This window comes from Pipistrellus kuhlii, unplaced genomic scaffold (assembly GCF_014108245.1).
Source record: "Pipistrellus kuhlii isolate mPipKuh1 unplaced genomic scaffold, mPipKuh1.p scaffold_m20_p_3, whole genome shotgun sequence".
NCBI classification, from domain to species: Eukaryota; Metazoa; Chordata; class Mammalia; order Chiroptera; family Vespertilionidae; genus Pipistrellus; species Pipistrellus kuhlii.
This window is the reverse complement of record NW_023425529.1, coordinates 28,626,597-28,653,771: the sequence shown is the minus strand read 5'-3', so window position 1 is coordinate 28,653,771 and position 27,175 is coordinate 28,626,597. Positions and strand designations below refer to the sequence as shown.

The window sequence follows — 27,175 nt, the reverse complement described above, 5'->3', positions numbered from 1 at the left end:
AAACAGAACTCTCTTAACAACCAGTGGGTCCAAAAGCAAAAAGAAATTAGAGAATATACTGAGACAAATGAAAACACAATATAGGCTGTCCTCGGGTTACTCAACGGGCGTTGTTTCCTGGTTACATCACTATCTCCCACTTATTTATAAAAAGAAAAAGTTCTGTCATGTTGACGTGTATACACATGTGCTTTGTTGTTTTTTTATTATTTATTTACCAGAAGTAAAGGTCAGGAATTGTTATCTTTCTTTTCAATTGTTCATACTGTTTCACTTCACTGCTGCTGTGTATATGTGCTCCATGTGAGTGACGTAGGTGCTTATGTAGGTGGGGTCCGACTCAGTGAAAATCGCGTTACCACGCCTTAGGAACGGTTCTCCGACGTAACCCGAGGATCAACTGTATATCAAAATTTATTGATGGAGCAGCAAAACTGGTAACTACTAAGAGGTATGTTTATAATAAACACCTATGTTAATTTTTTTTTAAATAAATATAACTTTTATGCCTTAAGGAACTAGAAAAAGAATAAACTAGGTACAAAGTTAGCAGAAGAAAGAAACTAATAAACATTAGAACAGAATAACATTAGAAAAAACTCAATGGCCGGCACCGGTTTGGCTCAATGGATAGAGCGTCCGCTTGGGAACTGAAGGGTCCCGGGTTCAATTCCGGTCAAGGGCATGTACCTTGGTTGCGGGCACATCCCTAGTAGGGGGTGTGCAAGAAGCAGCTGATCGATGACTCTCATCGATGTTTCTAACTCTCTATCTCTCTCCCTTCCTCTCTGTACAAAATCAATAAAATATATTAAAAAAAAAGAAAAAGAAAAAAGAAAAAACTCAATGGTTGATTTTTTTTAGAAATTAACAAAATTGATGAACCTTCAGCTAGACTAAGCAAAAAAGAGAAAAGACTCAAATAAAATTAGAAATTAAAGAGAAGATATAAGAACTAATACCAACAAAATACAAAGTATCAAAGACTATTATAAACAATTACTTATCAACAAACTGGAATACCCAGAAGAAATAAACTATTAGAAATATATAACCTACCAAGACTGAATCATGTTTTCGTAGGTTATATATTAAATAGAAATAGAAAATCCAAACAGGCCAATAATGATAAGAAAAGTGAATCCGTAATAAAAATATCTTCCAACAAAAAAAACCTGAACACTAGAAAGTTACAATGGTGAATTCTATCAAACACTTAGAATTAATGCCAGTCCTGCTCAAATGCTTACTAGTCCCAAAAAACTGAAGAGGAGGGAACACATCCATGCTCATTTTACAAGGCCGGCATTACCCTGATACCAAAGCCAGACAAAAATAATGCAAAAATAAAATAAAATAAAAAAAATAGGCCAATATCATAGATACAAAAATGTTTAACATTATACTTGCAAACTGAATTAAAAAGCACATTGATTATACAATAATTTCTTGGATATGACATTAGAATCACAGGTAACAAAAGCAAAATTAGACAAGTTGGAGTACATCAAACTAAAAAGCTTCTGCACAATATATGTAAAAATCAACAGAGTGAAAAGGCAACCTACAAAATGGGAGAAATTTACAAACCACACACACACACACACACACACACACACACACACACACACTAGAAGCCTGGTGCACGAGTTCCTGCATGGGTGGGGTCCAGCCAGTCCATCCTGATCAGCAGGGCCTGCTGGGGGGAGGGGCCACGGGTGGTTGGCAGGCTGGCCATGGTCAAACTCCCAGTGGAAGAGACAATTTGCATATTAGCCTTTTTATTGATTAGGATGTATAATAATCCTCACCCAAGAATATACTTATTGATTTTAGAGACAGGGATAGAGAGGAAGAGAGAGGGAGAGAGAAATTAATGTGAGAATCTCCATAGATGCCCTAACTAGGGAGGGATTGAACCCACAACCTAGGAATGTGCCCTGGAAATATAAAACTGAACCCACAACCTTTGGAATTATGGGATGATGCTCCAACCAACTGAACCACACAAGCCAGGACACAAAACATATATTTGATAAATGCTTAATACCCCAAATATATAAGGAACTCTTACAACACAACAACTAAACAAAAACAAAAATGGGTAAGGGACCTGAATGGATATTTTTTCAAAGATGATATACAAATAAGAAAAAATATATGAAAAGAAGCTCAACATCACTAATCATCAGGGATACACAAAACCACAATGAGGTATTACCTAATACTTATTTGAATGGTCATTATTAAAAAAAAGCAGCAACAACAAAACCAAACACCACAAAATAAGTGTTGGTGAGGATGCAGAGAAAATGGAGTCCTTGTGCACAGATGCTGGCTGCACTGCTGTAAAATGTGCCATCGCTAAGAAGCAGCATGGAGGTTCCTCCAAAAGTTAAAAATAGAACTACCATATGATTCAGCAACTCCACTTCTAGGTATTTCTACCCAGCAAAGCTATCACTCAGAATCAAAGGCCAGATAAAGAGCTTCACTAATAAAAAAAAAAGCTAAATGAGTTCATCACTACCAAACCAGAATTATATGAATTGCTGAAGGGGGTTCTTTCGGAAGAGAAATTAAATAAAGATAAAAATTATGAACAACCAATACGTAACTATTAACAAGTGAATCTAAAAACCAAAGAAATTAAAAAAAAATCTGATGAACAATATTAACTGTTGAATGTAATAGAATCAGAGGTATGGAAGGGGAATGAACTGACAATTCTTGGGGAAAAGGGGAGGGGGGATGTGGGAAGAGACTGAACATAAACTGTGCACCTATGGATGAGGACAATGCGGGGTGGGGAAAGGGCAGAGGGTGGGGTGGGAACCTGGTGGAGGAGAGCAATGGAGGGGGGGTGGAAAAAAGAGGAACATTTGTAATAATATGAATAAAGATTTATTTTTAAAAAAATTAAAATCAGGGTCCCAAAGAGATATTTGTACTCCTAAGTCCACTGCAACAATATAAAAAAGAGCTAAAAATAAACCCAAATGCTCATAAATAAATAAATAAATATGCAAACCAAAATTATTGTTCTATAAAAAATAAAAAAAAAATCCTATCATATGTTACAATATGAATGATTGGGAAAACAATTATATTAAGTGAAAAAAGCCAGTCACCGAAGGACAAATTCCACTATGTGAGGAATGTGTCATAGCCAAAATCACAGAAGCAGAAAGTAAAAAAGCGACTGCCAGGAAATGGGGAGTTGCCATTCAATAGGCATAAAATCTTGGTCATGCAAGATGAAAAAAACTCTAGAGAGCTGTAGCTTAACACTGTGTTTACAGTTAACATTACAGTAAGGAATACTTGGAAGTCTGTTAGTGTAGCTCTAATGTTACTTCAAATTAGTTAATTTAATTAATCGGAACTCCCTTTAGGGTTACTCGCAAGGAGACTCTGTGAGCAACAAATTCTCGCACATGTTTTTGATGTGGAAGTCCACAGTCAGTTTTGATTTTGAACCAAAATCTAAGTATCATGAGGGCCTCAACTCCTCCCAAAGGTTCTGGGAGAGGACCCCCTTCAAGCTTCTGGTAGCTCCAGGCATCCTGGGCTGGTGACCTCATCCCTGCCATCTCGGCCTCCCTCGTCCCATTACCTCATCATCTTCTGTCTCAAATACTCCCGCCGTCTCCCTCTGGTAAGGACAGATAGGGTTATATCAGGGCCATCCAAATAATCCAGGAAAAAACGTAAGATCCTTAACTCATTTCTTTTGCCACATAAGGTAGTATTTACTCTTCTACCATATTATATGACAAGAATATACTTGTGATATGCACTGAATGAGATCCTTATGTTCATTTTTTTTTTTTTCCTGTTACATCTTAGACAAATGCCATAAAGCTGCACATTTTAAACTACAGCTCTGAGGTACCTCCGGAGACACAATTTAAAAATCATTATCAAGCAATAAATATCCAGAAAATGAAATTCCCCTTTGTAAGAGAACTAGAGGCCCGATGCATGAAATTCATGCAAGAGTAGGCCTTCCTTCCCCTTGCTGCTGGCACTGGCTTCCCTCCGGCACCCGGGACCCAGGCTTCCCTCGCAGCCCTGGCTTCGTCCGGACATCTGGTCTAGTTAGCATATTATGCTTTTATTATAGATTGTTTTTAAAAACCAGTTAAAATCTTAGTACATTTTTACTTAATCCAAGTATTCCTTTAAAAGAGCAATAACTCAGGGCTCTTCTGTATATTATATTTTTCTATAGTCAGAAACTTTAAAAAATTAAACTAATTTAATTACACACAAACTCACACACCCTTCTACTGAAGCCTATGCATGAAAAACATTTATGTTAGTCTGTCCTGGGAGGCAAAAGTTTGGATTTTGTTGCGCTAAAGCCATTTTTGAGATTTATGGGTATAAAGTAATGAGACTACACTTAAAATATATAATTTCATACTTCACATGCATATGAGTACTGTACCCATTAGTGTAGGCAATTTGAGAAATATATACTTATTCATATTTTGCTATTTCTTAAACTATATTTGGAATCATTTTAGAAATTTCTGCTACATCAGTTTATTATATATCCGTGTTATACTTTTAATAGCCATACTTACTTTAAAAGGTATGGGTTTAGCATCCCTAAACTCACTCATAATTATTATTCATTGAATTTGAGAGCTATCTCTAATTTTTTATTTTTAAAATATATTATTTATATTTGATGGTATCACAGATATCTCCCATTTTCTCCCCCTTTCTCACCTACGTTTCTCTTCAGAATGCATAAATCTTTCGCCTTTTACCTCTTTTTTTAAAAAAGCAAGCTTACCCCATGTGACAGGTTTTTGCTATTACTAAGATTATTTTAAAAGAACACACCACAACCGAGTATATGCTGCTCAATTCGCGTGAAAAGGCCAGCACCGGAGCTGGTGCACTATAAACTGGAACCAGCTGTGTCAAGCAGATCCGCTGGTCACACTGGAGACACTGTCCAAGGCACAGACTGAGCCGCCAGCTCTCCAGGCACCCTGCATAGTCCATCCAGTGACTCCAGGGCAGCATACCATGTCACCACTATGGCCCAGCCAAACCATCGAGAATATAACTCACTTTGCCATGATGCAAGATTAGTTCAGATTCACCAGAATTTAGTCCAGTTCTTAGGAAAAAAGGGCTTATTGGGCAGTTTGGGGTGTATCTACTTACGTCATTCATTCATGACCTCGTTATTCTAAATAACTGACTACACAGAAGCCAACATCAGACATCAGGTCTGGGACCGAATCTAATTTTCCAAATCCCCTGAAAGGCTCCTCTGACAGGCAGGTCAACATCCTTGGTTTGGCCCACCATCCGCTCAATGCCCACTCTCCTCTGGGAGCGGGCCAAAGTGGAGCAGCTGGTCCAGCTACAGACACTTCCCCCGGTTCTCCCATACTCTCCTCCTCAGTGAGTTCAAGTTTTGAATAATTTTATGTGTTCAGTTTCCATGCATCATTATGATTCTCTAAGAAATTAAAATGATTTCTGTAGTTCGCTACTCATGCTGAGATACATACTTGAGTTTAGAAACTTTCCTATTTTTTTTTTAGTTTAGTTTATTTTTTTAGCTCATGAATTTTGTCAGTAAGACACATTAAAGCAGAATGTTATAAAATTTCAGCCTAGTTATATAATATCAAGAATTTTAAAGTAAGTTTCCAGAGCTATTTTCAAAGATAGTTTAGGCAAGAATAAAGTCTTCAAAGGTGGCTGACAATTACCCAAGTAACATTTATATGGACATTAATATTCTAATGGATATAGGTAAGAAGCATGATGAAATGAAGCAACACTTTTAAAAATAATAATAAACAAAAGTTAGCTTTTAAAGTGACACAGACACTCTTAAGTGTTCCTCACAAGAGTAAAGGTATGTTCTTTACCTTTACAAGAAGTATTAACACGTTACATTAGAAGTTAAACAAACCAATTATGCCTAACAATTCACATGCCTCTTACAGACATTTTAGTAGAAACGAAGTCAAGCTATCACATGGACGATTGCAGTCCATGGGGAAAGGAAAATGCTTTTTCTCATGAATGATCTCACAGGTTGTGTTGGTCATTATTGCTTCTCAACTCCAAATTAATCCTTTTGGCCTGCTCTATGAAAATGGATCTGGGTCCTCATGTATCTTTTCTTTGACGACTGCACCATGTCAAGAGAGGGCACTGGAGAGGCGCACCAGAGAGGCCAGAGGACAGGGTCCTCCCCTGTGTTTCCCCGGCAGCAGCTCCCACGGCAGGGCACGGTGGCTCCGTGGGCCGGGCCTGCAGCAAGTGCCAGCTCCTGCAAGGGCAGAGAGGCCAGCCGAACGGGCAGCTTCCCAGCACCAGCTTCACTGGTTTCATAGGATAGTGCTTCTGGTAAGATACCCCCTCAGCAGTTCCAGGGGTGGGTTTTTGGTATGTTCCATCAAGGACGCACCCAGGGAAACACAGCCAGCTTCTCCAAGGTCTGAATCTCCGGTCCAAGAGGCCTTTTCTCGGAGTATTCTCTCTCTGCCTTGGATAGCGTAGTAGCTATAAAGATAATATTACACCTGCTATTTATGTATCCGATAGAGGTCTCTCTATCTCTTATCCACCTCTTACTTGCAATCCTCTGTAATAGTTACAGTCCTTTAAAATAAACTTTCCCTGTTCAAATGACCATGACTGGACCTAAAATTAAACTTGACCAGAAGAAATAGAAAGCATTATTTTCCAGTTCTTCTTAGGATAAAATATCTCTACTAACAGTTAACGATACTGAACAACACTGGTGTAATAAAAAGACAAAACCAATCAGAAAAAATATTTTGTTTACCTAATCCTAGATGAATTTTTACTCCTATATGAACCAAAGAAAAACAAGAAAGAAAGTTTTCTCAGTTAATATTATTCATCTTTAGGAAAAAATATTCCAGTTGAAATATTAACATTGTGAAGCCAGTACTTTCATGGAAAAAAAAAAAATACTAGTCTAGTTTATGCATTGTACATAGAAAAGGAAAAAATTCAAGTAAATTTTACAAACCACTAGAAATAAAAGGGAAAGGTCTCTTTAAATAAAAGTAATAAATGAGCTTCAGATAATATTTTCATGATCTATCCTGTCTTGTAAATATGAGTAAAAAACATAAATGAATATCTATATAACAAACACAAATAAATAGCAGGAAATAAGAAAGAGGGGAAGAAAATATTTTCACACTTCATCAAATGGCTTACATGAACAACTGCCAGCAAACATTATAAGCAACTTAAATCCTAACAATGAGTTTACTGGCCTAGGCCTAGTCGGTTTGGCTCACTGGAGAGCACTGGCCTATGGATTGAAGAGTCCCAGGATCGATTCCAGCCATGGGCACATACTTTGGTTGCAGACTCCATCCTCTGGGCGGTGTGTTAGGCAACCAATCGATGTATCTCTCCCCCTCCCTACCACTCTCTCTAAAAATCAATGGAAAAATATCCTCTGGTAAGGATTAACAACAACAGCAAAAGTTTGTTAATTTTATATATTACCTTTGTAATTACCTAAAATAATTTTCTCATTCTATTAAAAACCTGCACAGAATTTTGCAATTTATAATGCTTTCTCATAGATTGGTTTATGTAGATAACAATATCAATAAAAAAAAAAAATCTCCTAAAATGAACTGTCACAAAGAGAAATTAAAAAAAAAAACATTTATAACTGCAGCAAAAAGAATAAAATACATAGGAATAAATTTAACTAAAGAGTTCAGAGACCTAATCATCAAAAACTGTAACACACTAATGAGAAGTTGAGGAAGACAGAATAAATGAAAATATATTGTGTTCATAAACTAGAATAATTAATAGTGTTAAAATGTTCATAGTACCCTAAACAATCGACAGATTCGATGTTATAACTAATGACATTTTTCACAATAATAGAACAAACAATCCTAAAATCTGCAAGGAACCACAAAAGACCTTCATAGACAAAGCAATACTGAGAAAAAAGGACAAAGCTGGAGGCAACACAATCCTTGATTTCAAATTATATTACAAAGCTATAGTAATCAAAACAGTGTGGTACTGGCATAAAAACAGACATAACAGAATGAAGACCCCAGAAATAAACCCATGCACATATGGTCAATTACTTAAGGCAAAGGAGCCCAGAATATACAATGGGAAAAGGATAGTCTGTTCAGTAAGTGGTACTGAGAAAACTGGATAGCCACAAGCAGAAGAATGAAACTAGACTACACCCTATCAAAAATTAACTCAAAATGGATTAAAGACTTGAACGTAAGACCTGAAACCATAAAACTAGGAGAAAATATAGGCAGAGTAAGCTCTTTGACATTGGTCATGGTGATGAATTATTTTTGGAAATGGCTCCAAAAGCAAAGGCAACAAAAGCAAAAATAAACAACTGGGTCTACATCAAACTAAAAAGCTTCTTCAGAGCAAAAAAAAAAAATCATCAACAAAATGAAAACGCAACCTAATGAATGGGAAAAAATATTTGCAAATCATATATCTGATGAGGGGTTAATATCCAAATATTCATACAACTCAAGAGCAAAGAATCAACCAATCCAATAAAAAAAAAAAGGGCAGAAAATCTGAACACACATTTTTTCAAAGAAGATATACAGATGACCAACAGGTACATAAAAAGATGCTCGATATCACTAATCATTAGGGAAATGCAAATCAAAACCACAATGAGATTATCACACCTGTTTGAATGGCTACTATCAAAAAGAGAAAAAATAATGAGTGTTGGCAAGAATATAGAGAAAAAGGAACCCTTGGGCACTGCTGGTGGGAATGTAAATTGATGCAGCCACTATGGAAAACAGTATTGAGGTTCCTCAAAACATATTAAATACTTATGATCCAGCAATTCCACTTCTATTTGAAGAAAATGAAAACAGTAACTCAAAAATACATATGCACCCCCATGTTATTTACTCATCCTATCCTATCTAATAAAAGAGTAATATGCAAATTGGCCATACCTCCACTACACCCACAAGCCATGCCCACCAGCCAATCAGGAATGAGTATGCAAATTAATCCAACCAAGATGGCTGCAGCCACGAAGCTGCAGCAAGCAGGAGGCTTGGGTTTCCTGGCAATGGAGGAAGCCAACCTTCCCTGCCGCCCTGGCTGGCCCAGGCCTACACTCAAGGCTACAAAGTTTCAATTATAGAAGATAAATAAATCTCAGACCTCCGCTTGGGTCACTGGGGGTCATGGCCACCCTGAAAACCACCACAGGCCCCTCACCAAGGCTACCCCACACCCTAAGGGAACCCCCACCCTGATCCGGGACACTCTTCAGGGCAAACCAGCTGGCCCCCACCCGTGCACCAGGCCTCTATCCTATCTAATAAAAGAGCAATATGCAGATTGACCATCACTCCAACACACATGATGGCTGCTCCCATGTGGACACAAGATGGCCACCACAAGATGGCCAGTAGGGGAGGACATTTGGGAGGGACCAGGCCTGCAGGGAAGGGCAGTTAGGAGCAATCAGGTTGGTAGGGGAGCAGTCAGGCATCAATCAGGCTGTCAGGGGAGTGGATAGGGGGTGATCAGGCTAACAGGCAGAAGCAGTTAGAGGCAGTCAGGAAGGCAAGCAGGCAAGCAGGCAAGCAGTTGGGAGCCAGCAGTCCTGGATTGTGAGAGGGATGTCCAACTGCCCGTTTAGGCCCCATCCTACCTGGATTAGGCCTAAATGTGCAGTCGGACATCCCTTGAGGGGTCCCAGATTGGAAAGGGTGCAGGCTGAGGGACACACACCACCAGGCATGAATTCTGTGCACCGGGCCTCTAGTTATTTATAATAGCTGAGACATAAAAACATGGATGAATGAATAAAGAAAATGTAGTTGCCAGAAGTAGAGAGGGTGGGTCAAAAGGTGCAAATTTCAAATTATAAATTTAAAAAAAAGTCATGGTGATTTAATATACAGTATGGTGACTATAGTTAATAATAAGACTGTATTGCACATTTGAAAGTTGCTAACAGAGTAGATGTTAGAAGTCCTAATTGAAAAAAAAAAAAAAATTCCCAAACTGTAACTATATAAGGGATCAGATATTAACTTGACTTATTGTGGTTATTATTTCTCAATAAATACAAATACAGAGTTATTATGCTGTACATGTGAAACTAATAATATAAAATACCCTTCTTCTTCGAACCCATGCTATCCTTCTTATCCCAAATTGTGACTTCCTTGAAGAGACAACGAGGATATCAAACCAGACAATATTACAAGTAAAATCTTGGACATGTGAGCTATGGTGTAACATTACTGGGAAATCTTAAAATCTCAGGTCAGGTAGAAGGTAATTCTTAGCCTGAAGGACCACTATAAATGAAGCAAAGAAAAAGCACCAGTTAGACTTCATAACCAGGGATAGTCGTTAGACAATCCAAAAATAAAATAAAATAAAACAAAGATACCAACCAATTAATCAATCCAACAAACTCCCGAACCAACCTTTAATCACTCCCAGGCTTTTAAAAGTTTAAAACAAATCAAAATGAATAAATTTCCCATGTGTTTCACGGGGAATGAGCCCTTCCTGCCTCCAGTCAAACTCTACAGTTGAAGGTTCTGATGCTCCAATTTTGGAGAATACAACTGCTTGACAGGCAAAATATAGGGTGAAAAAAAAGATAATAGTAATTTGGTAACAAATTATAAACTCCAACTGGCCACCAGCACTTCAAAGTAATCATTAACTGGAGTTAGTGGGATCTGTGGTCACAGTGTTACAGAGTTCTGTTTCTTGCTTTCAAAGTATAAACAGCTAAGACCCTATCAATAAAGAAAAAAATAGAAAGGTATTACTGAGAACAAGCAGGGTGACTGCAGAAACACTATTGAGTTATTTCTCTTAATTTTATTTATTTTTCCAAAAAGCACACTCAAATCAGCATTTCTTTCAACACGTTAATAGATCATCTACCGTTAGGTATTATATAATTTCTTCTCCTTACTTACTTTACAAACGTAAGGAAAATTTTCATTTCTTTTCAAACTAAGTAACTTAAAGTATAATGTTATTTAACTTTAAAAGATACACGTGAAATATGAGCAATTTCCCATAGTCTTGCACATTAATTTGGATTAGATCTCACCTCAATCTCTATACTGGTTGGTGGCCTATCTTTGAAGATATATTTTGATAAAAACTACTTTTCTAGTTCTCAGTTTTGTGTCTCAGATTTCAGAGAGAGAGAAAAAAAGAACACATTTAACAGATTTCTAGAAATTTCGACACTAAACACAGGCAAGAAGATAGTCTATTATTAAAGATATGCCTGCTCTTTGGCTCAAACACTCCAGCCCTGGATCCTGTGCCAAGAGGCTCTTCAATAATCCTACAGTGGGTGGAGCCCTTTATATCCAAGGGCCAAGAGAAACACTGGAACATCTATTGTATTTGACCGTATGTGAATTTTTAAAGCTTTATTTTCAATTGAAGTAGCAGTAAGGTCTGAAAGAAAAAAGGAACTGATATAAACAAACAAATCAAATTCTAACAAATTTTTATTTCCACAATTGCAGCCATAAGACAGTTTTAAATTTAATTCCTAAAGGGTTAGTATTTTGATCTCTGATAAAATTTGATCTCTGATAAAACTTAATGAAGACTTCACAGCCAAAAGAGTTTTAAATTTAATTCTTCAAGGATTAGTATTTTGATCTATGATAAATATTTAATGAAGACTACACAGTTCCTGCTTTCTGTATTAAAAAATAATTTCATTATAACAAACTCTGAGTACCACCAATTTTTTTTAATTTCAAATATCCATTTGAGAAAAAATTTCAAATAAGTAAATATTATAAATCAGTAATCAACTTGTCTTAGGTTTTTTGTTTTTGTTTTTTCTGACATGGAGATGACTTTTTATGCTATTTTAAATGAAATTTAACCTGCATTAAATTCAGTTATCCAGAACATTCAAGACTTCTATAGAAAAATATTGCATGCCTGTTTCTGGTCTAGAACATGCAATTATTTATTTATTATTTTCTTTTATTTTTTAATATATTTTTATTGATTCAGAGAGGAACGGAAGGAAGGAAGGAGGGAGGGAGATACATCAAGGAGGACAGCGAATCATTGGTTAGCTGTCTCCAGCACACCCCACGCTGGGGATTGAGCCCACAACCTGGGCATGTGTCCTGACCGGAAATCAAACCTGACCTCCTGGTTCATAGGTCGATGCTCAACCACTGAGCAATGTCAGCTAGGCTATTTATTATTTTCTAAAAGCAAATAAAGCTCAATTTAGACACACTAGAATTTAGAAGAAAGTTAATACAGACACATTTACAGTCAAGGATAGCACATATGTTTCATCATGCCAGAAAGGATTATCAGTATTATCAGCATGAAGACGCACCACGATCAATTAATTATGTCTGCCATGGGCACAGGTACCATACACATGACATATTTTGCCATCCCTCGTATGGGAGCTGTTGGTCAGGTATCCCTGAGTTCAAATCCTGACCTCTCCATTTAATAACTATGACTTCAGACAATTTACCAGTCTCCTAGGCTCTAAAATGGGAATACATAATCCTTAAATCTGTCAGAGCTAAATAACAATGAGCATAAGGACTTAAGTACAACCTGACATACAATAATTACCTAATAAAAATAGCTATTTGGTATCACCACAGGACTTTGGGTCTTTCAGAACTCGATAATGACGATTACTGAATATGATCTTGGAAGAGACAAACTGCTGCCAAAATGAATGCCGCTGGAATGAATGAGCTCTCAGCCTGTCGCTGGACATGTGGCACCGGCCAGCTGTGGCTGCATCTGCTGAGCAGAGGCACAAACGCAACACCATGAGTAACAAACATCCACTCTCCCATATTGTTTGTTCACGTAACAGAGAAATGTGCCATTTGCTTAGAATGAGGTTTAAAAAAATAATGGTTTCAAAAATAGAACCATTTTATTCTTCCTGAGACCACTCACCTACCTAGCAAGTATAGTATAAGAACTGGTAATTACACTCTTCCAAGAATTTCAGAAAGAGTCTCAATCTAGGTCTATTCAACACTAGCCACACTGAAAGAAAAAGAACATCTATCAACATGAAATCTACTATAATGACAAAGTGTACATGTAACCAAAAAACAAAACTCATCCTCTAAACTTAACCTTTAAAAGTTAGTTAGAAACTGCTTATAATACATAACCAGGAAGAATGAACACTATAGCTAAAAGGAAACTAGACCCTTTTATTATAAAAAGCAAACTTTTCAACAGTTAACAACAGGGTTAAATCTTAGGATGTTATTTGAACTCCTAACTCTGTGATTATAGTTTCTGATGAACAGGCGGCTTGGCCACTAATCCAGGTCCCATGACAGGACCTCAGTGAGCTCGGTGACTCTGGAAAGCAATGAAAGTGGAAGGACACAGGATTTCACGAGTCAGCAGACCTGGGCTCACTGCTAATTTTAACCCTGCCTCCCTGAGCTCCCTTACACACAGGCAAGGGCATTTCTTCATCTGTATGACACTGATAAGAATATTTTTCTCATCAGTTTGCTTAGGAGCACCAACCAAGTCTCATCTATTTAAAGAGTTTTATGAGCACTCAAGAGCTGTCCCACCAGGTGGCTCTCAATAGAGAAGCCACATTTTCCCACGGTTTATCAAATATACGTGAGTTACTGTATATAAGGAAACTGGAGAAGCTGGGAGGGAAGTCCTGTGGGCACCCCACACAAGGAGAACTCTGCTCTCTTTATAGGGTGAGCATTGCCAAGCTCCCTGAGGATGAGCTCATGCCAATGAAGAATGCCATGGGTAACGTGCTGCTGACTCCATGGGAACCTCATTACCTTCTTGCTCTGGGGGTACACTCTCCCTCACTTCGTTTCAGTAAATTTGGATGGAGGGACAGAGCGCAGGGATGGAACTGCACAGCTGGAAGGAAAGACATCATGGACACAGGATGTCCAAGAAAAAACAAATGTGGTTGCTAACCACAGTCCTCACACATTTTTAAAAATTAAACTCACATCATTAGTCATAATAAAAATAACATATGAGCACAGTTCTGTTTAGGTGTCAAGCATGATAGACTGATATGAGCCCAGATGGGAAGATTTCTTCTATTCTTCCATCTTAAAAAATACATGAAGCCATTTCCAGCCACTGGGGGGGAAAAAAAAAAAGGCTAAATAACTGCAATTCACACAATCAACACTCAAATATTCATTGGCAATTATAATGTTATTGGGGAAAGAAGAACAGATTTGGTTTTCTCACTTTTAAAATAGTAAATGCCTGACAGCTAATCTTTCAAAAGCCATTGGTAATATTTACTAAGCATTTACCACATGACAGAAACTATTCAAGGCGCTTTGCACGTATCATTTTTTTAAAAAAATATTTGCCTCTTTTTTTTTTTGAATATTTTATTGATTTTGTACAGAGAGGAAGGGAGAGAGATAGAGAGCTAGAAACATCAATGAGAGAGTCATTGATCAGCTGCCTCTTGCACACCCCCTACTGGGGATATGCCCGCAACCAAGGTACATGCCCTTGACCGGAATCGAACCTGGGACCCTTCAGTCCCCAAGCCGACGCTCTATCCATTGAGCCAAACCGGTCTCGACTGCACGTATCATTTTATTTAGTAATTCTCATAATAACCTCAAGAGGTAGATAATGTTATTAACCCTACTCTTAGAAAAAGAAACCATGACAAAGAGAAGTTCCACAATGTGCCCAAGATCACACACCTCATTAAGGGAAAGCCAAGATCTGAATCAGGGCAATCCGCAACCAGAGCGCAAACCTTGAACTAATATATTCTCCCATTCAATAAACAATTAAGCAGGATATGCATTACACTTAATTGTTTCAAGAGCTTTAAAGATGTTAGATTACCACTGAAGTTCATGGGTCAGTCTCAATTAATTAATCGTGTTATCACATTTACATGATTAGCTCAGGTGTTTCTGGGACTGAAGGTGAAGAGGAAGCAAGGGCCTGGAAGAGTAACTAACATTATGAAAAATTATATTGCTCATCAGGATGAGGAAAGCTATTCTGGGAAATATTTTACTTTTTTTTGGAAAAGAGGTTCTGAGGAAATTGGAAGGGCCTCTTGATTATGTAATACTGACCAAAGTCAAAGTCTACCACTTTCACTGGGGACTTCTTTCCATGGATACAGTGCTGAATCAGCTCTTAGAAATGGAGCTGACACAAACCAAAAGGCCATCAGGCCTCACCCCAAAGAAACTGCAATAAAGAACTTCTGTCGTACTGCTACCAGATTCACTCATACGTGAATGCAATATATAAAGATATAACTTTTGCAATGAAATAGCAAGATCTAAAAAACTATAGGCTCACTATTTCTTCCATAATTAGTCATACACTTCTTGCCATTCCAATTCTCTCTGTGAGCCACTTTAACGGGTCACTGGGCTCTTCCTCAGTCTCATAATCATCAACTTCCTAATTACAAAAGAATCACTGACCATACCCCCAACCACCTCCGTCCTTTCTAAATGTGTCTGCTGCCGGCCCCTCTGGACACCTCCTCATGATGGAAGTCCCTTAGAGCCATCTTTGTACATCTGTCCCCACTAGTCCTTCAGATGACTACTCACTTGCACACATTTGGTCCCAAATGTTCTTCCTATGAGAATCTGACAACTCCAAAAGCAAGATCAAGACTGGCCATGGTTCTCTGGTATACCTTTCCTGCTGCAGCTCCCTCTGAGGCAATCACAGGACCATGTGACAATACTATCACAGGACACAAAGCCAAGGAATCCTCTGGGTCCTGTGCACATTGCTGTGGGCTTTTGACTTCTAAGGGACAAAGATGGCTAATTTCTCAGAAGACCTCAGGAGATCTTTCTCAGATCTGCACTGGACAGAACAAGAAATTCAATTCTTAGGATTAAAAAAATAAAAGCAATAAACCTTCTTTGGATTCCAAAGATGAAAAAACATCATGATGGTATTAGGGCACTTAAAGCACTTAAAAATGACAACTAATCTAGAGAAGGACAATTTCTAGTTTAGTCTTCATAAGTAGGAGTGATCCCAATCAGTTTCCCTCTTTATCTCCCTGTTGCCTCTCTCCTGCTTCTTGGGTAACCAAAAGTCCCTCATTATTACCCTTTCATTGGTTATCCAAAGGCCCCAACCAATCATTCCCTGCTTTGTCCCATCACTAACAATAAAATTGTGTAGCCAAGAACATTTTCTTCTTCTTCACCACGTCTTCCTCGTGTTTATTAGTCACTTATGTCAGTAAAATATTAAGGAGAGGGGGGAATATCATGTTAACGAAAGCACATTAAATTAATCTCAAATGGGTAATATAAAATGAGATACAAGAGAGCTTTTCTACTGCCTCCCTTTTTTTTACTTTCTTTTTAATGTGTTTTTCCTGATTTTTTAAAATTCATTTTATTTTATTATTTTAGAGAGGGTCAGGGAGAGACGAAAACACTGATGAGAGAAAAACACTGGCTGCCTCCTGCATGCCCCCTACAAGAGATCAAGCCCGAAACACCCGGACATTTGTGCCCTGACCCAGAACTGAACCAGGGACCTCTTGGTTCTTGTGTTGATGCTCAATACTGAGCAACACTGGCTGGTCTCTACTGTCCCTTAAAAAGACTAGAGTGGCCCTAGCTGATCTGGCTCAGTGGATAGAGCGTCAGCCTGCAGACTGAAGATCCTAAGTTCCATTCTGGTCAAGGGCACATGCCGGGGTTTCGGGCTCAGTCCCCCAGTAGGGGGCGTGCAGGAGGCAGCCAATCAATGATTCTCTCTCATCATTGATGTTTCTATCTCTGTCCCTCTCTCTCCCTTCCTCTCTGAAATCAATAAAAAATATATTAAAAAAAAAATACTAGAGTGCCAATTCTCAGGATCAGGGTGACAAGGCAGTGGCAAGCACGGGTGTAAACGTAAGGAGGCATCATTCTCAAGTGCCAACACTGAACCTGCATGGCTCTGAGAGTGAGTGCCTCATTCATCCTGTGCCCTGTAGGAGCCTCACTCTTCTTATTCTCAGGCCCTGCGCCGTTCTGCCTACAGGTCAAATGGTGAAGAGGCTCCGGTGGGAAAGAAGGAAAAGCTTCAGCTGTTTTCAAGTCACTGCCCAGGGAGAAGCAATTGGTTCTACCTTACCTTCTAATTTTCCACTAATTTCTAGTTCAGTTTCTGGCTAAAATCTAAGCCCTTGGCTGGTGCCTGACCAACTTTCCTAAACAAAAAAGGAGTAACACTAGAGAGTGAGAACGTCTTCTGTTCTCCAGATCAATTACATGTCAGTCAGCTATTCCAGGCTCTAGCAAGCCAGATGCATGAGAAGCTACTGGTGTGGTCACAGGAGCCCTTCAGATCAACTTCAATGAGCATCATCGCTCTCCCCACTGATTTTTACAGTGAAGCAGAAAATAAATAAATAGCTTTATTATCCATTGTAAGACAGAAATAAAAAAGCAAAATAGCTTTAGTTTTATTTTACTTCCTCTACCAGCTATCTTTCATTCTTGTTCCATTTCATTTTCTCACCCCTGACCTCTATTGAGCTCATTCCTGTTAGGCTCTCACCTCTATCACTCCACTCAACTATTTTTTTTTTATATCAATCTTTATTGTTCATATTATTACAAAGGTTCCTCATTTCTTCCCCCTTCCACCAGGTTCCCACCCCACCCTCCACCCCCTCCCCACCCTCCATTGTCCTCATCCATAGGTGCACAGTTTATGTTCAGTCTCTTCCTCCCTCCCTTTCCCCGAGAACAGTCAGTCCACTCCCCTCCCATATCACGGACTCTACTACAATGAACTGCTATTATTGTTCATCAGGCTTTTCAATCTCCTTTTGTTGTTGTTGTTTTTAATTAATAAACTTTTACACTTTTATTTATTTATTTATTTATTTATTATTTTTATTTTTTTAATATATTTTATTGATTTTTTTGCCCCCCTCCCTCCCTCCCCAGAGTTTTGTGTCCATTGGTTGTACTTATATGTATAAAAGTCCTTCGGTTGATCTATTGATATTATCTCCCCCAGATCTTCCTCCCCTCCCCGCTGTAATTTGACAGTCTTCTTGTTGATATACTGTCTCTATATCTTTTGGTTCATCAGTTTATAATGCTCTTTATTATCCACAAATGAGTGAGGTCATGTGGTGTTTCTCTTTCATTGATTGGCTTATTTCACTCAGCATGATGTTCTCCAACTCCATCCAGGTTGCTGCAAATGATGAGAATTCCTTTTTTATGGCAGCATAGTATTCCATTGTGTAGATGTACCATAGTTTTTGGATCCACTCATCTGCTGAGGGGCACCTAGGCTGTTTCCAAATTCTGGCTATTGTAGATTGTGCTGCTATGAACATAGGGGTGCATATATCCTTTCTGATTGTCCACTCAACTATTTTATGAGGATGACCAATCACCTTCATGCTGCTAAATCTAAGAATCAATGTATATCAACCCATGCTCCTGATGCACTTTCTTCATTTGGCTTTCCTCCAATCTCACTAATTAGTAATCCTTCTCAATCTCCTATTCTCGATGCTTTACTAATGTTTGAGTTTTCCGAATCTCAATCATCTATGTATATAAAAGCCCAGCAATTGGAGCAGAATAACCAGAATGACCACGACCAGAACGACCAGTGGCTATGATGTACACTGCGGCAACTAACCAGCGTGATCCAGGCCCTAATCAGCCTGGTTGGCCTGGCCCCCAACACCCTGATTGGGGGCAGGGTCAGTTAGCCAACTGCATGCCCCCGACCCCCTCTCTGGCCCACTTGATGAGCAACCATTGGGACAGGCCAGCCGGACCCAACCTGTGCACAAATTTGTGCACTGGGCCTCTAGTAATTATATAAGTCATCTAATATTTTCCCTGGTGATCTATTCAACTTGACCATAACTTGAAATACTTGACAATTCCCATCTTTATATTTCTAGCTCAGACGTCTCTCTGACTTCAACCTCATATATATCTAGTCAACCTTGCCACTTGGACATCTGGTAGACATCTCAAACTCAGCATGTCTTAAAAAGAACTCTTAATCTTATGGCCTAATCTCTTGCACCCACACTTTCAATAAGAAGTTATGTCCACTGTGGTTTTTTGTTAGGAAAGTAGAGTGGATCATTTTAACTCCACTGTGTAGGATTGTCCTGTGCACAACAGAACGCCTGGCACCTGGCCCCATTCACTAAATGCCAGGAGCATCCCTTCAATCATAAACTGCTCTCACAAATTTCCCACCTGCTTGGAAACACTAGTCTACAAGTAAAGCCTATGATCCTAATGCAAGTTTTGACTCTGTGGTTTTATCAAAAGAAGTGTGGCCCTCGCCGGTTTGACTCACTAGTCAGAACATCCCTTGGACCAAAGAGTCGCAGATCCAATTTCCAATCAAGGGTACGTGCCTCAATCGCAGGTTTGATCCCCAGTCCTGGTCGGTCGGTCGGGGTGCAAGCAGGAGACAACCAATAGATGTGTCTCTCTCACATGGATCTCTCTCTCTCTTTTTCCTTCCATCCTTCCCTTCTACTCTCTCTAAAATTCAATGGAAAAAAATATCCTCAGGTTAAGATTAGCAACAACAACAAAAAGTGTGAACAATATATTGAATGGCACAAAGTGCTATCCATCATTGAGGGTGGAATTCTACTTCATTCAGGAATACCCTAGCATAGCCATTGGTTCTCAGCGCAGATAGTCCTCTTGTCCTCACGTGTTATAAGCTTAGATTTCTTTGGCAGGAGGGGGGGAGGAGAGAGGGAGGGAGGGGAGTAGTTATGATAGCTGGCAGCTCTGCATTATACATAACTTGAAGCCTTGGGAATGCTGCTGCTTTATAAATCCATTGTGCAGTAGTAAATTAGAGGAGAAAGTACCAATGGCTAGGAAAGAATGCTAATTGGAAGTAAAAAAAAATAAAAGTATAATTCAGGCCCTGAGAAGAAAGAGATATATTCACCTATTTGATCTTTATCTACTTGGCTAGGCACTGGGTCCACAAAGATGAGCAGAAGAGTGTTTGCCCTAGAGAATATATTTGGAGGAAGCAAACCAGTCTCCAACTCGGTCTTGGTTTCTTTAACATCAAATCCAAGTCTTCAAAGTGCTTTCCAAGTGAAAAATAAAATTAAGATTTTATATATATGCTTGAAATATGTGGTGGTATAGCACTGGGGAAATACAAAATGAAGCAGGCAAGACAGTACTAGAGCCAAGGTAAGACAGCCACATGACATTATTTTATTTTTCACATTAGGATATAAATGTCTAGATGAAATAACTATTTTATTAACAGCAAAAATTACAATTCACATTTCTATTTCTTGATATAGTAAAAAAAGATTGAGAGTATACATTCTAACAATCTTTGGAAGCAAAATGGGAAAAAAATTGCAGTTAAATATAAGTCTGTTTTTCTAAAAGCATATTTTGCTGTACAAAAAAAAAAAAAAAAAAAGAGCAATCTTTAATTATTTCATCCCACACACAATTCACATTCTGGTAAGGCAAAGTCTGCAAAGAATCTGCACCATGAAAGTGGCTCGAGCAGCTCACAGGAGAAAATATTAACAAACTGAATGGAACACTGAATCAACATGCTAAAAACATTATAGCTTTTAATGTTATTTATTTTTACCTAATTTTAAAGGAACAGTTTAAAGTAGCAACATCTTTTTGAAGCATGAGAATATGTTAAATACTTAATTTCTTGAGATTATACACAATTTATCAAGGAAAAAAAAGCATGACTAACTTTCTGCTTATGAAGATATCTGAATTTTAGGTTACTCCAAATCATTAACACTTCTACTTATCCTACAACTACAACTTTGTGTACTTCTAAATAATTTTGATCCTTTCAAGTAATGACCACAATTACTTATTTGCCCCAAACACATCATGCTCCTGTATTCTTTCTTAGGCTTTGCCAGGCTGTTCTAGGCGGCATTCTCCCCCTCCTTAAAAATCTACTCACCTTTGAACACCTGCTCAAATGATACCCATAAGCAGCCTTCCTTCACCTCTACCCAGTTAAAGTGCCCCCACAGCACCTTCTTCATTCCACTGCTGCATAATTGATGACATGACTATAATTAGTTACTACCTGTCTCACTCCCAGGAGATTCTCTGCAAACCTAAAGACAGCAATACTAGATGTGACTACAAAAGTGCTAATAAAGAGAACTATGGAAGGTGATGGTGAAAAGGCTTTGATCCTTTTGCAAGTGATCCAAACTTTGAGGTCTATCACTTCCTCACGTTTTGTAGAATTAGAACTTATTTATAAATTATAAGAAAAACACATTTTTGCCGAAACCGGTTTGGCTCAGTGGATAGAGCGTCGGCCTGCGGACTGAAAGGTCCCAGGTTCGATTCCAGTCAAGGGCATGTACCTTGGTTGTTGGCACATCCCCAGTAGGGGGTGTGCAAGAGGCAGCTGATTGATGATTCTCTCTCATCAGTGTTTCTAACTCTCCCTCTCTCTTTCTCTCTGTAAAAAAATCAATAAAATATATTAAAAATAAATAAAATGATAAAACATTAAAAAAAAAAAAAGAAGAAAAACACATTTGGTATGTATATTATCAATTTTTCTATCAATTTTCAAGGTGCAGCTAGAGTTTTCCTCCAAGGAAGTAAAACAAGCTCTACAGCGGACGCACAAAACAAATGTTCTTGATTCACACTGTCTACTAGATGCGTATAAATATTCATACTTGAAATATTTACCAAAAAGTTTCTCCTATTTAGATTATGATTCATCCAAAAAAACAGGAAAGCACGAAGGGAAAACTGCATACCACAGGAGAGTTTACAGGAACAAGTGGGTGTGGTTCAACAGTATCGCTCATGACTTTCAATGCCAAAAAAGTGCTTAATTCAAACAATATAGATCAGCCCTCCCCTGTAAACTGAAGAACCACATGTGCAGCGAGTTACGATCACCAACTACAATGTTAGTTCAACAGACTATAAAGATCCACTAAGGAAGTGTGAGAAGTACGTACGTAACACAGCAGAAATATCAATGCATAAAACTTACCCAGTAGCCCAGCTGAAGTAATTTATACAGACAGACAGAAGAATTACCTGGTCTGCAACTTCCAGATATATTAAACACAGGGGCACAATGCTCTTTGTCATTCCCAGGGATGCTGGGCCCCACATTCCCAGGAAGCACGATACCAGATGCACAGGTACACACCACAGTCTGATAGGAATGGCAAGCCAGGAATGCAGTCTGTTCAGCCCTGCCCAGTGACTCTGCAGATGCCTGGTTATTAATTTCTGCATATAGTTGGTCACAAGAAGTATGTCTTTACAGTAAGTATATTCTTTTCAAAAAGGTACATAATGAAATATTAGGTATCATATTTGTGTGTTTTTTAACCTGAATCCATTTTCAACTTTCTGAATATATTAATAAATACATTTTAGAAAGTCTGTAATAATAAAGTTAACAAAAATTATTATTGTCCTGTGTTCTTAGAGATAATCATTATTAGTACTTTTGAATACTGCCTTCTAATTTATTGTCTATGTAAATATGCTTTAAAAATATGTGATATAGCTGAAACCGGTTTGGCTCAGTGGATAGAGCGTCAGCCTGCGGACTGAATGGTCCCAGGTTCGATTCCGGTCAAGGGCATGTACCTTGGTTGTGGGCCCATCCCCAGTAGGGGGTGTGCAGGAGGCAGCTGGTTGACTTTTCTCTCTAATCAATGTTTCTATCTATCCCTCTCCCTTCCTCTGTAAAAAAATTAATAAAATATATTTTTTTTAAAAATGTGATATAAGGATATTATAATTCACGTTAGAGACCCAGATTTGTGCACCGGTGGTGTCCCTCGGCCTAGCCTGTGAGGATGGGGCCGAAACTGGCTCTCCAACACCCCCTGAGAAGTCCCGGATTGCGAGAGGGCACAGGCCAGGCTAAGGGACCCCACAAGTATGCATATAAGATCTTTGGTTAATCTCTTCCAGCCCTTCCCTCCCACTCTGAGATTCATCAGCCTGTTTCATGTTTCCATGCCTGTGGTTTCCACTCCTGCATTGAGCATCTGCCCCCTGGTGGTCAGTGCATGTCATAGCTATCAGTTGGCTGGTCAGGTGGTCAGCCGGACTCTTAGTTTTTATATATATAGACTAGAGGTCCAGTGCCTGGATTCATGCACCAGTGGGGTCCCTTGGCCTGGCCAGGGAGGGACTGCAGGAGGTTGGCTAGCCAGGAGGGACCACAGGAGGGCTCAAGGGTGTGTCCAGTTCATCTCAGTTCAGATCGGCCAGACCCAGTAACAAGCTAACCTACCGGTCAGAGCATCTGCCCCCTGGTGGTCAGTGTGTATCATAGCGACTGGTTGAACAGTCAAATGGTCGGATACTTAGCATATTAGGCTTTTATATACATATATATAGATTATGTCCTTTTTAAGTTACTATTATTTTTCCATTTAACTAAATAGTTAAACTAGATAAGTAGGTGGATAAAGAAAGAAACAGATTCTGTTATTGGCTACAGAGTAGTCTACCTTCTAGTTGCATTATATGAACAATAGAGGTCCGGAGCACAAATTCGTGCACAGGTGGGGTTCCTTGGCCTGGCTAGCAATTGGGGCTGATTGGGGGGAGGAATTGTGGGAGGTTGGTTGGCCATGGGAGGTTGACTGTGAAAGTGCACTAACCACCCAGCTGGTGGGGGGGGGGGGAGGGGCGGGAGGTTGGCCGGCCACCAGAGGTTGGCTGTGGAAGCGCACTGGAAGCTCCTGCATTTGCCCCCTGGTGGTCAGTGCGCATTATAGTGATCAGACTACTGGTTGTTTGGTCAACCAGTATTAATGGTCGCTTAGGCTTTTATATACATAGACTAGAGGCCCAGTGCATGAAATTCTTGCACTGTGGTGGGGGGGGTTCTTCAGTCCAGCCTGCACCCTCTCACAGTCCAGGAGCCCTTGAGGGATGTCCAACTGCCGGCTTAGGCCCGCTCCTTAGTGCTGCCATGGACGTGGGAGAGGCTCCCACCACCTCTGTTGAACTCACCACCCTAAGCCTGGCTTCTGGCTGAGCAGCACTCCCCCTGTGGGAGCACACTGACCACCAGGGGGCAGCTCCTGCATTGAGCGTCTGCCCCATCATGGTCAGTGCATGTCATAGTGACCATTTGTTTCACTTCAGGCGGAAACTGGCTCTCTGACATCCCCCGAAGGGTCTCAGATTGCAAGAGGGTGCAGACCAGGCTGAGGGACCCCACCAGTGCATGATTAGGGGCCGGGGAGGAACACAGGAGGTTGGCTAGCTGGGGAGGGACCACAGGAGGGCTCCAGAGTGTGTACGGCCCGTTTTACTCAGTCCCGATCAGCCGAACCCCAGCAGCAAGCTAATCTACTAATTGTAGCGTCTGCCCCCTGGTGGTCAGTGTACCTCATAGTGAGTGGTTGCATGGCCTTAGCATATCATTAGCATATTATGCTTTGATTGGTTGAACAGCCAACTAGACACAGCATATTATTAGGCTTTTATAATATAGCCTAATTAGATTCTTAACTCTCCCACTGCCAATATTAGAAATTATATAGATCGGCTTATGTGATATTTTATGTATAGGTTATGTGCATGTTTTTGAGTCTTTAATAATATAACACACAAGATACTACATTTCTTTGTTAAATATTCATATTAAACAAATTCTTAGATCTGTATCTGTTATTTTCTCATTAAACTGTCTACCAAGAACTAAAAAACTAATTTTGAATTGGGCATTGAGTATTTTCTTACTAATTTGAAATAATTCTTTACATATAGGTATATAAAGAGAGAATACTTTTAGTGATTTGGCATATGCTAAATTTGTTTTATTTTCAATGCAATTAAATATAAATCATTTCTTTTTAACCTTTGCTACTGCATTTTAGTTTATCTTTTCCCAAATCCAGCAGATATTCATGGGCATTCTCTGGTATATTTATTACTATACTTTTATATTAATTATTTATAATGGCATTTTATCAATACAACATTCTTCTGAGCTTTCTATTCTCTTCTGTTTTATAACATCATACTATTTTTTATTAGTATCTAGCATTACAGGTTCTCCTACATTATTATTATTCCTCTGTATATAAGCATTTTGTGGCTCTGATTTTTTCTATGAAAATGAAATTCAGAATCAATGACCTGTAAAAGATTACTGCTGAGATTTTGATTAAAATTATATTAAACTTACAAACATAAAGAGAATGAAAATAATTAGCTGTCTTTGTATCTAGAAGGTGTGTCCACATCTTCCCAGTAAAGTTTAATAGTTTCCTTCCTACATGCCATTCACATTTCTCACAAAGTTTAATCTTCAGCATACTTTCTGTTGCTACTATGAATAGGCTCCTTTTTCCTTCATGTTTTTGAACTGGTTATCACTACTATATAGGTCATATTAATATTATATATAATGAAAACTTATGACACTCTCTTCATTTCAGTTTATCATCTTGGTGACTTTTTTATTAACTATAAAATTTTATCCTTTCCAATTCTCTCAGTCCTTTTTCTTTTCTTAATTCACTATCTTGATATTTCAACTATCTTGTCATTTTAGTTAGTAGTGGTAATAGCTGGTTTTGCTGTTAATTCTAATAAGATAAAATTCTAGTGTTTCACCATTATTACTATTTTTGCTATTGACAGCTTGTTTCCAACTCTGTTTAAAAAATTAGATACTTCTCATAAAATATTAACTGAGGAATTTTCTAAACAGTGAGATAATGCGTGATTTTATTTTCCTTTACATTTTGCAAGTAAATGGATTGCTTAGGCTTTCTAAATATACCTTTATACTTTCTAAAATTTAAATTTTGTTAATTTATTGTTTTAAAATTAATTCATTTGATTAATATTCTCATATATAAGATTATTAACACTTTTTATCTATAGTTACATCCCATAACTTCTAATTTTGTATAACTTTTTTATTAGACTAGCCACAAACTCTTCCAATTTATTTTCCAAGATTCCTAAAATGAATGGGCACTCACACCCTTACCTCCTATTTCTCTTAACATTCCTTACTCATGGAGAACAATTTTAACTGCATATTATCTTAATAAACAAACAGTATTTTACAAAAGGCAAGAGAGAAGCAAAAAAAAAAAAAAAAAAAAAAAAACTTTTTTTTAGAAAAAAATTCTATTCTCTGTGAAAGATAGCCCATCTAAAAATATTATCTGGATACAATTTCTCAAAGTAAACTCATTCTGCTAATAAAAATGATATCTCATCTTCTTTACTTAAGTACACTTGTGCTTAAGATGATAACCCAAAATTATATAAAATAAAAATATTAACAATTTGACAGTAAGAAAATAAAAACATTTCCAGATCAACCAGATTCCAATACTCTTAACTTTAGCCTTGCATTTAACAAATGTGTATGGCAATTTTTTCAAATCCTGTGGTTTTTTTTTCCTTCATTAAGTAACCATATATTGAAACAATCTTGCCACCTAAAATAAATTTGAGATTATAAAAAAATGTCAACTTCAAATATACAGCTAAACTTTTCTTTTTTTACTCTACCAGGGAAGTTTCAAAATGCTAAAAAATGCACACTGCTACCCATGCTCTAAAAAGAGTAATGAAATAATTAGGTCATAATAGATGGCTCCTTTCTTGGAAGAAAAAAAAAAAAAAGGGATGATGAATGTGATTGGAATGTTTATTGTCACTGAAATTTTTCAGGCCTGGATTCCAAGTACATGCCTTGATGCAGGTTACTATGACAACTTAAATTACAGAAAACGGCCCCCCTTCTACCAAGCTGTTTTCTCCCCAAGATCATTTCAAGCCTCCTAAAATCTGTGTGCATGAATTACCAGTAACAACAATAAACCATCGCTTTACCAGTTTTACTCAGAAATGTCCCAATCTGAACCAAGAATAAGCATATAAAAATAAAGCTCATTAAGTCTACATGGGACATAAACTTAACCTGAAAACACACACATACACAGTCTAAAATATAAAATGTGGAGGGTATTTTGAAACTACTCTTCATTACCAGAGGCACAGTATATTACCACCATATGCTTCATCACAGAAAC

General features: G+C 38.3%; 1 protein-coding gene across 3 annotated transcripts in view; it reads right to left on the bottom strand.

Moving 5' to 3' along the window:
- Window positions 1–27,175, bottom strand: part of RASSF8 (Ras association domain family member 8) — a 98,293-nt gene that overhangs the window by 40,356 nt on the left and 30,762 nt on the right. Inside the window, exon 1 of one of the 3 annotated variants that reach the window (XM_045587852.1) lies at window positions 20,044–20,190. The exons of the other annotated variants lie outside the window; for them this stretch is intronic. The gene's annotated coding sequence lies outside the window, so the exon portion shown is untranslated. Of the gene's footprint in view, window positions 1–20,043; window positions 20,191–27,175 lie in introns of those variants that run through there. 3 annotated transcript variants of the gene reach the window in all.